This window comes from Odocoileus virginianus, chromosome 30 (assembly GCF_023699985.2).
Source record: "Odocoileus virginianus isolate 20LAN1187 ecotype Illinois chromosome 30, Ovbor_1.2, whole genome shotgun sequence".
Lineage (NCBI taxonomy): Eukaryota > Metazoa > Chordata > Mammalia > Artiodactyla > Cervidae > Odocoileus > Odocoileus virginianus.
Genome location: NC_069703.1, coordinates 37,720,500 through 37,733,214, shown reverse-complemented (window position 1 = coordinate 37,733,214; position 12,715 = coordinate 37,720,500).

Sequence of the window (12,715 nt, the reverse complement as noted above, 5' to 3'; positions counted from 1 at the left end):
TCCCCTTCAATTTACACTTAACTCGACTTCTTTTTGTACTATTGTATGACCCCACTTTCTCTTCCTACTGCCCCAATTTTCAATTCTCTTTCACACCAAAACTTGAAAAGATTGCTATACGTGTTTCTCCACTTGATCACTCTCCATGTCTTCTTGATTTACTCTAGCCTCTTCTTTTTTATATATAATTTTATTTAATTTTGGCTGTGCCAGCTCTCTGCTGAGTGGGCTTTTCTCTAGTTGTGGAGAGCGGGGGCTACTCTCTAGTGGCAGCGCATAGGTTCTCCTTGCAGAGCACAGACTCTAGGGCGGGTGGCCTTCAGTAGTTGTAGCCTGTGGGCTCAGTAGTTGCAGTTTCTCCTCTCTAGAGTTGCAGTTGCCAGGTTCTAGCGCACAGGCTCAATAGTCACGGTACCCAGACTTAATTGCTCTCTGGCATGTGGGATCTTCTGGGACCAAGGATGAAACCCATGTCTTCTGCATTGGCAAGAGGATTCCTCACCACTGAGCCACCAGGGAAGCCCTAATTAGTCTTTTCTTAATACTCTGACAAAGGTTACAATGACCTACTTATTGCCAAAGCCAGTAGACCACTATTATCTTACTCAACTTCTCAGCTGCATTTGACACAGTTGACCCCTTCCACCTTCTGGAAGCAATTTTTTTTCCATAGGCTTCACTTTTATGTTGACACTCTAACTCCCAGTGTGACTATTTTTAGAGATAGGGCTATTTAAAGAGGTAATTAAGATGAAGGGAATTCATAAAGGTGGGGCCCTAATCCAATATGACTAGTGTCCTTACTGGAAGAGGAAGACACCACAGAGACTCCTAAGCAAGCCGAGGAAAGGCTGTATGAGGCAGCAAGCAGCAAGCCAAAGAGAGAAGCTTCAGGAGAAAGCAAACCTGCCAACACCTTGATCTTGGACTTCTACCCTTCAGAATTATGAGAAAATAAATTACTGTTGTTTAAGTCACTCAGTCTGTAATAGCTTATTATAGCATACCTATAAAACTAATAGGGCTTCCATATACCACACATATCTGCTTTTTCTTCCCACCTTACTAACACTCCTTCTCAGTGTCCTGACCTACCCACATTTATAAATGTTGGGGGCTCTGTCCATACCTTCTTTTCTTCTCTCTCTATACTTTCTCTGTAGGTGATCTCATGAGGCCTCTGGCCCATATCATTTTTGAGCTCCTGGACAACCCCACTTGGATTTTTCATTTTTCCTTTATTGTTGTTGTTCAGTTGCTAAATCGGGTCCGACTCTTGCAACCCCATGGGCTGTAGACTGCCAGGCTCCTCCCTTCAGGGGATTTCCCAGGCAAGAATACTGGAGTGGGTTGCCATTTCCTTCTCCAGGGGATCTTCCTGACCCAGGGACTGAACCCAAGTCTCCTGCATTGCACTTGGGTTGATTAGCAGATATCTCAAAACTCACATGGCTGGTGATGGATGCTGGTGATGGTTGCATAACAATGTAAATGTACTTAATGCCACTGAACTGTACACTTAAAAATGACTAAATGGCAAATGTAATCTTATGTGTATTTTAACACAGTAAGAAATTTTATAGCTTTATGAGATAATTTGAAATCTGAACTCTTAATAGATACTCTATTATTATTTTCAAGAATTATTATTTTTAAAAACCAACATGGCCAACATTGATGCTCCCAAACACTCACAAATTAATTCTTCCCAAAGTCTTCCCCATTAAGCTAAATGGCCCCTTCAAGCACCGATTTGCAAAAGCCCAAACTTACTCATCCACCAATTTGGACCAGTCAAAATTTGACCTCATCTAAAAAAAAAAAAAAAAATTTGACCTCATCTAATCCATTAGTAAGTCCTGTTAGCTCTCCCTCCAAAATACATCCTGATTCTCTTTCTCACCTTGCTGTGTGAAGCAAGATGCTATTACTAGTCTAAACCAGCATCCTCTCTTGCTTGACATCTACCATATCCAACTTCCTCATTGGTCTCCTTACTTCCTTTTTTGTCACTTTGTAGTCCATCCCGGTTTGGAACCAGTTTGGAACTATTTCAAATCCTAAAAAATGATGCTGTTAAAGTGCTTCACTCAGTATGCCAACAAATTTGGAAAACTCAGCAGTGGCCACAGGACTGGAAAAGGTCAGTTTTCATTGCAATCCCAAAAAAGGGAAATGCCAAAGAATGTTTAAACTACTGCACAATTGCACTCATCTCACACACTAGCAAGGTAATGTTCAAAATTCTTCAAGCCAGACTTCAACAGTACATGAACCAAGAACTTCCAGATGTTCAAGCTGGACTTAGAAAAGCCGGAGGAATCAGAAATCAAATTGCCAACATCCGTTGGATCATTGAAAAAGCAAGAGAGTTCCAGAAAAACATCTACTTCTGCTTCATTAACTATGCCAAAGCCTTTGACTGTGTGGATCACAACAAACTGAAAATTCTTAAGGAGATGGGAATAATAGACCACCTTACCTGTCTCCTGAGAAATCTCTATGCAGGTCAAGAAACAACAGTTAGAACCAGACATGGAACAACAGACTGGTTCCAAATCAGGAAAGGAGTACGTCAGGGCTGTATATTGCCACCTGCTTTTTTAACTTTTCATGCGAAATTCCAGGCTGGATGAAGCACAAGCTGGAATCAAGATTTCAGGAGAAATGTGAATAACTTCAGGTACACAGATGACACCACCCTAATGGTAGAAAGCAAGGAAGAACTAAAGAGCCTCTTGATGAAAGTGAAAAAGGAGAGTGAAAAAGTTGGCTTAAAATTCAACATTCAAAAAAAAAAAAACTCAACATTCAGAAAACTAAGATCATGGCATCTGGTCTCATCACTTCATGGCAAATAGATGGGGGAAACGATGGAAACAGTAAGAGACTTTATTTTGGGGGACTCCAAAATCACTGCAGATGATGACTGTAGCCATGAAATTAAAAGACGCTTGCTCCTTGGAAGGAAAGCTATGACCAACCTAGACAGCATATTAAGAAGCAGAGACATTACCTTGCTGACAAAGGTCCGTCTAGTCAAAGCTATGGCTTTTCCAGTGGTCATGTATGGATGTGAGAGTTGGACCATAAAGAAAGCTGAGAAAACTGAGTGCTGAAGAATTGATGCTTTTGAACTGTAGTGTTGGAGGCTCTTGAGAGTCCCTTGGACTGCAAGGAGATCAAACCAGTCAATCCTAAAGGAAATCAGGCCTGAGTGTTCATTGGAAGGACTGATGCTGAAGCTGAAACTCCAATACTTGGGCCACCTGATGCGAAGAACTGACTCATTTAAAAAGACCCGGATGCTGGGAAAGATTGAAGACAGGAGAAGGGGACGACAGAGGATGAGATGGTTGGATGGCATCACCAACTTGATGGACATGAGTTTGAGCAAGCTCCAGGAGTTGGTGATGGACAGGGAAGCCTGGCATGCTGCAGTCCATGGGGTCGCAAAGAGTCACACATGACTGAGCAACTGACCTGAACCTCAACTGAGCAGACAGAGCAATTGCTCTTAAGGATAAGCCAGGTCTTGTTACTCTCTTGCTTAAAAGTAACCCTTCATGGATCGCCATTGTATTCAGGATAAATCCAAGCTCCCAACGATGGCCTCTGAGAAGCAGCAACATCAGGGCCCTGCCTACCTCGCCAACCTCATCTTGTCTCACACTCCCCTTCACACACCAGAGTCTCTCTTCACTGGCTGCTTTCACTTCTTCAAATGCCCTGTCCTAATTCCAAGGCCTTTGCCAGGAACTCCTTTTTACCTATCAGGTCTCAACCCAAATGCCACTTCCTCTGTGAAAACTTTGTGCTTAGTCACTCAATCGTGTCTGACACTTTGAGACCCCATGGACTGTAGCCTGCCAGGCTCCTCTGTCCATTGGGAATACTCCAGGCAAGAATACTGGAGTGAGTTGTCATGCCCTTCTCCAGAGGATCTTCCCAACCCAGGGATTGAACCCAGGTCTCCTGCATTGCAGGCAGATTCTTTACCATCTGAGCTACCAGGGAAGTGACCCTGATAGACAGATTGTCTCCATCTCCATGATTTTCACCGATCCTCTGTAATTACTTGCCACAGTTGAAATACAGAATTAAGAAATTTTGGTTCTATATCCATTCCCTCTCCCTGGAATACAAACTTCATGAAAGATAGAACCTGCCTGATTTATCTGAGCATTCAGCACAGAGCCTCAAACATGGTAGAACCTCAATAAATATTTGAGGAATGAATAAATGGTCTTTGCCTGATACTGTTGACTTTCATTATAAAACTTATCAGTAAATATTGGTAAAGTTTATTTTACAAATTGGTAAAACTTATTGAGCACCCAGTACTGTGCCAAATGTCTTATCAACATTATTTGATTTAACATAATGCTCTCTTTAGGACTTCCCTGACAGCTCAGTTGGTAAAGAAGCCGCCTACAGTGCAGGAGAACTGGGTTCAATCCCTGGATTGGGAAGATCCCCTGGAGAAGAGAAAGGCTATACCCACTCCAGTATTCTGACCTGGAGAATTCCATGAACTGCACAGTCCATGGGGCCACAAAGAGTTGGACATGACCGAGCGAATTTCACTTCACTTCATTTCAGTGCTCCATTTAGTGGAGAGAAAACAGGGACAGAGAAGTGAAGTCACATGCCCAGGGCCACACAGCTGAAAGGGAAGAGCCAAGATTCAAACCCACAAAGCCTGACTGCAGAGCACACACACTTACCCATCCTTTATCTTAGAGTTCTACCTCCCAGAATTGGCATTCTGATTTTAGAATTCAGACCCCCCCAAATAAAAAGAATTCAGACCCAGGTGCTTATTTGATGTAACTTTGCCCTGGGAGACCAAGGCCTGACCTTGAACCATGGTGATTCACTGAAATAATAAACCAGGAAAGTCTCTTGGTGATAAGTCAACCTCCCCTATTGGTCTCTGACCCCATCTACATTTGAACACCCACCAGCTGCAGGTACATGGGTGATTACATCTCCCACTAAGTGCTCCCTTAGGACTATATGACCCCTGGGGAACTAAGGGAAGAAGCAATTTATTCTTCCAAAGAGGCAGAGAGGGAAAACCCGTGAAGCCTGAGCTAGACCATAAAGGGTGACCCCGGAGCTTACCAAGGAGACAGGGCAATGGAAACACACGCCAGGCACGGGGAACAGCTTGGAGGCACAACGTTGCCTGACGCATTCAGAGCATGCAAACCACCTAGTCCTCACTCTCTACTTCGTGGCTGCAGACCTTAACCCAGGCCCTCTGCTGCCCGGTCTCCCAGCTGTACGGGCAAGCAGTCCGAGGCCCCTGGACGGAAGGAGAGCAAACGTGCACCCTGGTCGTAGGGTTGCAGAGTGTGTGGTCTCACAGGGGACTCCTTCATTTCCAAACGATGAACTGGGCAGTGGGAGCTCAGTGTCACTGGTAACGGTGATGATGGCCGTTGTCCCCGCTTGGACAGTAACAGCGTTGTCCCGTTGTCACGTGAGGATTAACTGCGATAACTGCTGTGAAAGCACTCTAAACCAGACAGCGCTGTACAGATGGGAGAGTGCTGTCATGAGCTTTTCTTCCCGAAAGCCTTCCGGATTCAAGCTCTTCAGCCCCACTGCTCCACGGTAGTGCTCCCACCCACCCTGCGCCACCGAGGAGGGCATCCCAGCTCCCCTCTCAGAGCTACTGGGAGTGGGGCTGTCTCTCTCTCCTCACCACAGGGGCTCCTGGGACTTCCCTGGTGGTCCAGTGCTTAAGACTCCATGCCTCTACTATAGGGGGGCCTGGGTTTGATTCCTGGTCAGGCAACTAATATCCCAAATGCCAAGCAGCACAACCCAAAAAAGAATGGGGGCTCCCCCGGGCTGGCCTGTCTCCCCATTACACTGAAGGCTCCCCGAACCCAGGCTGATCTCCTCTATCAGACTACATCTCTGAGGCCTGGACTGTGTCACCCCCCAATTAGATCTGGGGTTCCTAATGGTGTAGCTGTGTCTCCCTCTTGGGACTAAGGACTCCTGAGGGTTGACTTGTGTCTCTCCCTTCAGATAGAGAGCAGCTGAAGGAGTTGGACTCCGGGAGTTGGTGATGGACAGGGAGGCCTGGCGTGCTGCAGTTCATGGGGTCGCAAAGAGTCAGACACGACTGGGTGACTGAACTGAACTAAACTGAGGGACCATCTTGGCCCAAGAGACCTCCTATCCCCCCGAGTAAATTATTCCAGTCAGGCTCTGGGTTCTGGAAATCCCAGCTGAGGTCTCATCTCACCTCCAGAGCCTCCAGGACTGACACCCTGACCTTCAGGCCACACACAGGGCTCAGAAAACACAGCTCCTTACAGTGCAAAAAAGTGCAAGACTTAAAACCCAGGGAGCCAGCTTCCAGCTCAGTTTTACCGTGACCCCCAGTGAGGGGTCTCCTCCCTCCTCTGGGTCTCCCCCTCCTGAACTTCCTCCTCCAGGCAGCAAAGATGAGAGCACCACTAATGACAATGATGACCACCCTCTCTTACAGAGCACTCACTGTGCCAGGCACTTCATGTCCTCGAAACACCTAGAAAAGGCATTCTTAGAGGCAGCTTTGCTGTGAAACTGAGACTCGAACTCCAGGGCCTTGCATTTGCATGGGCACTTCCAAGGCAGCACCAGGAGAGGCCCCAGTGTCTTCTTAGGGTAGAATACATATATATATTTTTTCCTTTTTAGCTTTTGAAAAATAAAAATTTTAAACAACAACTAGTCAGGACCACTGTTTCTTCTCACTCTACATCTCTTCCAATATGAATTATTCCCAAGACATCTGGAAGTACGTGGGTGGTGGAGAAACAAGGACTTGTGTGGAGCAAGAAGCAAATCTGTGCACAATTCTTTTACTTATCACTAAATTGTCATTTCCTCTTTGACATTAACTCAAAAGGGAAGCTTCTTCCTATAAGGAATAGGCAACATATGCAATTATAAATGTTTTTCTTTTTCAATGGGAATTACACAAAGTAGAATTTATCGTAATTCTGACTACAAACCTACAAGCAGTACTATAGGTAGCAAATACATCTATATGTGAAGGGGCATGTTTTATATCTCCTGACTATCAAGAATAAACTTTTTAAAAAATTAACCTGAAACTTACATTATGGTATGTAAAATAGATAATGAATGGAATTTGCTGTATGGCTCAGGAAACTCAAACAAGGGCTCTGTATCAACCTAGGGGGGTGGGATGGGGAGGGAGATGGGAGGGAGGTTCAAAAGGGAGGGGATATATGTATACCTATGGCTGATTCATGTTGAGGTTTGACAAAAAAACAACAAAATTCTGTAAAGCAATTACCCTTCAATAAAAAATAAATTAATTAAAAAAAATAACCTTGCAGAGTTCCCCAGTGGTCCAGTGGTTGAGTCCACCTGGAAACACAGGGGAAAATGGGCTCCTTGTTCCAGGAAGATCCCACATACCCTACACAACTAAGCCCGTGCAAGACAACTACTGAACTCCACGCCTAGAGCAGGTGCTGCACAACAAGAGAAGCCACTGCAATGAGGAGCCTGCTTATCGCAAGGAAGAGTAGCCCCCGCTCGCCACAACTAGAGAAAGCCCATGCACAGCAACAAAGACCCAGCACATCCAAAAATAAATAAATGTTTGTTTAATTAACCTTGCAAGAGGAAAGACAGAATCATCTCTCTATTCATTTCCAAAAATCACTAACAGCTCGACTTCCTTCTCTTCCTTTCTCTTCCTGAAAATGTCCACCCTAAAACTGCTGGGTAGAAGGGAACACGGTAAAAGCAGGCACCAGAGGAGAAAGGGCACCACGTTGGCCTCAACAGGGACAGGAGGGTGTCCACACAGAGCAGCGACCTGGCACAGAGGAACAGGTCAGGTCCAGCAGGGTGAAAGTGACCCTGAACGGGTGGAGGCAACCTGACCCAAGGTATCAGTGCCCAGGTGGGGAGAGGAAGGCATCTCACAGCAGAGACAGTGCTGGCGGAGAAGGGAGATCAGTTACAAATAGAGGCTTGGTTCAATGAGTAAATAAATTAAGAATAATGGAAACCAGATTTCTCAACGTCAGAGAAAATATGAGTCGCTCAGTTGTGTCCGAGTCTTCATGACCCTATGGACTATAGCCTGCCAGGTTGCTCTGTCCCTGGAATTCTCCAGGCAAGAATACTGGAGTGGGTAGCCATTACCTTCTCCAAGGAATCTTCCTGTCCCAGGGATCAAACCTGGGTCTCCCGCATTGCAGGCAGATTCTTTACTATCTGAGCCACCAGGGAAGCCCCTGTGTCAACAAGGAAGGTATAATGTATTTAATAGAAAGGGCAAAAAGTAGAATGAATCCCATTAGAGTGGATTAAAATTACAGGTAATAGTATGTGCTCATGAGCTCAATTGGTAAAGAATCTGCCTGCAATGCAGGAGACCCCGGTTTGATTCCTGGGTTGGGAAGATCCTCTGGAGAAGGGATAGACTACCCACTCCATATTCTTGGGCTTCCCTTGTGGCTCAGTTGGTAAAGAATCCGTCTGCAATGCGGGAGACCTGGGTTCAATCCCTGGGTTGGCAAGATCTCCTGGAGAAGGGAAAGGCTACCCACTCCAGTATTCTGGCCTGGAGAATGTCCATGGGGTCACAAAAAGTCGGACATGACTGAGCGACTTTCACTTTTGCATGTTTTTCAGTATGTATAAGTAAATATAAATATAACTCTGTGTGTGTGGATGGACGCATGCACAGTCAAATATTCCCTAGCTCTAGGAGGGCCTGAGAGCATTGGCACCCTAATAGCAATTAGCAAATCTTGGTTTCTAAATTATTAATTGTTTTATTTAATTAATTTTTTTGGCTGTGCTGGGTCTTAGTTGTGGCACTCGGGATCTTTGATCTTCATTGCAGATGTGGGATCCTAGGGCTCTGGCATGTGGGATCTAGTTCCCTGAACAGGGATCGAACACAGGCCCCATGCATAAAGAGTGCAGCATCCTAGCCACTGGACCACCAGGGACGTCTCCAGATCTTGGTTTCCAAGTATGATTCTGGCACCCAGATCATGGTTTTTAAATACTATTCCCAAATAAAAGAGTAAATCAGAGCTTCTTTAGTACTGGTTGACTCCAGGGGCTAGAAAAGTGATATCTTCATATACCAGAAAACAAAAGATGTTTATAGAGTGATGGTGGTTGGTGGTGGTTTAGCTGTTAAGTTGTGTCCGACTCTTGTGACCCCATGGACTGTAGCCTGCCAGGTGCCGCTGTCCATTGGATTCTTCAGGCAAGAGTACTAGAGTGGATTGCCATTTCCTTCTCCAGGGGATCTTCCTGATCCAGGGATCGAACCCAGGTCTCCTGCATTGCAGGCAAATTCTTTACCAACTGAGCTAGAAGGGAAGTCCCAGGCATGTCAAAAGGACATTGATCCCAGCTGGACAGGACACCCGTTAACAAATCTGTGACAATCTGAGCATTAAAGTAAATAATGAAAGTAACAGATTACAAGCCATTGAATAAAATAGGAGACCATGAATTCATACTTAAATATACACAAACATATATATTCAATGTACGAGGAGGAATGTTTACATAATTCAAACTACTTTCCCAAGAAATACTGATTCATTACAAAGAGGAAAAGAGTAACTGGTATATGGCAAAGTCTAGCAGAAATCCCCTTAATCAAGTAATCAAAGTGAACCCTGGGACAAATGGAGATAGGCCCTCCCTGATATATCAGGGTGTATCAAGAACACAGCATCACTTCCAGGGACAGTCCTAGTAGGATACATAACCTGAGTCTAATCACAAAAAAGCCACAGACAACCCCAATTGAAAACCATGCTACAAAATAACAACGCTTCAAAGGTGTCAAGACTGTGAAAGGGGAGGACAGATTGAGGATAAGTTTTCCTGACCAGTAGAGGCTGAAGTGGGGCTTCCTCGGTGGCTCAGCGGTAAAGAATCCACCTGCAATGCAGGAGATGCAGTTTCGATCCCTGGGTCGGGAAGATCCCCTGGAGAAGGAAATGGCAACCCACTCCAGTATTCTTGCCTGGAAATCTCATGGACAGAGGAGCCTAGGCAGGCTACAGTCCATGGGGTCGCAAAGAATCAGACACAACTGAGCAACTAAACAACAAGAGGCTGAAGTGGCATGGTGAAGAATTGCAATGTGCAATTCTGGACTGAGCCCTTTTACTACCATGATTTCACTGGAGCATTTGATGAAATTTAAAAGGTAAAAACTAGAGATTAGGTATTACTTTCATGATGTTATTCAATGAAATTAGATGTTAATTTCCTGGCTTTATTCAATGTCTGTTTCCTTATGTTGATTGTTATGTAGTATAGGAAAACATCCTTGTTTGTAGTAATTGTACACTAAAGTAATTGAGGGTGCTGGGGCTCAGGTTGGCAACATACTTTCAAATTATTCAAAGTAAGAAAAGTTCCCTGTACTATACTTGCAAACTTTTTGTGTCAGGCAGGATCTTAATTCCTTGGCAGGGATCAAACTCATGCCCCCTGCAGTGGAAGCAGAGTCTTAACCATTGGACCACCAGGGATGTCCCAACAACTTTTCTGTGTTTGTGTTGCCTTCCAAATAAATATCACTAACATGTGAAGAGATGAGTGAAGAGTGTGCACGTAAAATATGTTGGCAATTATTGGCAGGCACTTCATCAGTAAAAGTACTTTGGTGTTCTCCTGCGTTTGTGATGTTTGTATTTTTGGTCAGCTTATTTTAGTTTATAATTTGTACTAACTTGTTTTTTCATTCATTAAATGTTCACTTTCACAACTGATTTTTCTACTGTTAAAGAAGGCCCTACAAAATTGTATGAGTTTCAGTCCCCATAAAACCAATATCTACAAGTGGCTTAAGGTAAGGAAGCTGAGGCACAGAAGCATGAAGTGATGCACCCAGGTCACTCAGCTAAGTGATGAAGCAAGGTTTAGACCCAGCCCATCTAACTCTAGACTCTCCTTCCAGGGGATGCTATGAAGACGTAGGAAGATTAAAGGGCATTAAATGAACTTTATAAATGCAAGAATTAAAATTATTATGTGATTTCTCTAAAGGCCCACTTTCACAAATTTTACACAATTGTATGACCATGTGAACACACTGCTAGGGCTTCACCCAGCATCTTAGAGTGGCTTTTTTTATATGTATGTGTGGCCATAAAATTGATGTCTTTAGTTTCACATTAAACCTATGTCTGGTGATCAACTTAATTATAATTTATCAAAATCTACTTGTGCCTTTTAAAAAAAGATTATTATGAGATTTTAATTGCATGAAAGATGCGTGCCTGTCTGTGGGGCCTGTTTGCCTCAGTTCCTTAGTCAGGGGAAGTGGGGAGCAAAGTCCTCCTCCAGTATGCCAGAAGCTGCTTGGAATTTGACACCTAGGGCCTCACTTTGTCCTCATAGCAGCCCTGCAAGCAGGCACTGTCCTGAGTGAAGCTTTTGAGGCCCACAGAGATTTGGGGTTCGGCCCACAGTCACACAACTGGGAAGAGGGAGAGCCAGGAGAGGATGTCAGGGGTGGCGATGGTTGCCCAACAGTGTGTCAGCAGAAGGCTTGCCAGGCTGGGCTTGCCAAGGTCCACAGAGCTGACACAGCCAAGGACCTTGCCACCAGCACTCACCACCCAGGCCCCAGCATCCACGACAGCTGCCTGGGGACAGAGAAGCCATGCCGCCAGTGGCAGAGCAACGTTTCTGCCCAGATCATAAGTGGGCAACATCTGCACCAGTGAGGTGGGGGCCCAGGTCGTCACCAGCTCTGGCTACACACCTGGGCCAATGGGTCCAGGGGAACAATCAAGGATTTTGGAGTCAGGCAGATCTGGGCTGTGTCTCTTTTAGTGGCGTGAACTTGCGCAAGTCACTTTACTTCTTTGAGTCTCAAAAAGTCAGAATCTTGCCTCAGAAGGAAGCTCTGAATATTAGAGTGGAAAGTGCCTGGCACATAGTAGGTGCTCAATAAACAGTAGTATTTCATCATCATTCTGCCAGGGCTTCTCAGCAGACAAGGGCCCTTCAAGAGCTCCAGGAATCCAGGCTGGGGAGAACGAGTTCTTAAGGACCTTATTTTTCCTCTCTGCCACCCAGAACTGGGGTCAGAGGAAGGGGGCCTCCTTCTAGACTGCAGAGCCAGGCAAAGTCCTCCCAGCCCCCCAGGATCCTGGCTCCCTTCCCTGCAGCCTGTTCCTTACTGACAACAGGAGCAGGGCCTCAAGGTTAGGCAAACAAGCAAGTGATAAGGCGCTTCCAGGTTGGGCCTTGCGTTCAAGGCTCATCCGGCTCTGGGGCTGGCTCCCCTGCTGAGCGTGAGTCCTGCAGGCACCAATAGGGACACCTGCCATGGCCACCTGCTGATTGTGCACCTGAGGCCTTGGTGCCCTGGTACAGCCTGGGTTAATGACCCTGTTTATCCACTTGAATCATCTGATAAAGGGCAGCGGGGCCAGCGGGCAGACAGCCCTGTGCCCTGCACCCGCTGCTTCATTGACTGAAGTGATATCAGGGCCACGTGGAGCTCCCAAGGCTCCCTCCCCCACCACTTCCCCCTGGGTCCTGCCAGGGTCAGCGTGAGTTTCTTTCTTTTTTTTTTTTTTTCAATGAACATGACTTCTGGAGTCAAGGTTGTTGGGCGGTTCCCCCCTCCCTCCCCCATTTGGGGATATAAATAGCACCCACAGCACCAAGCAGA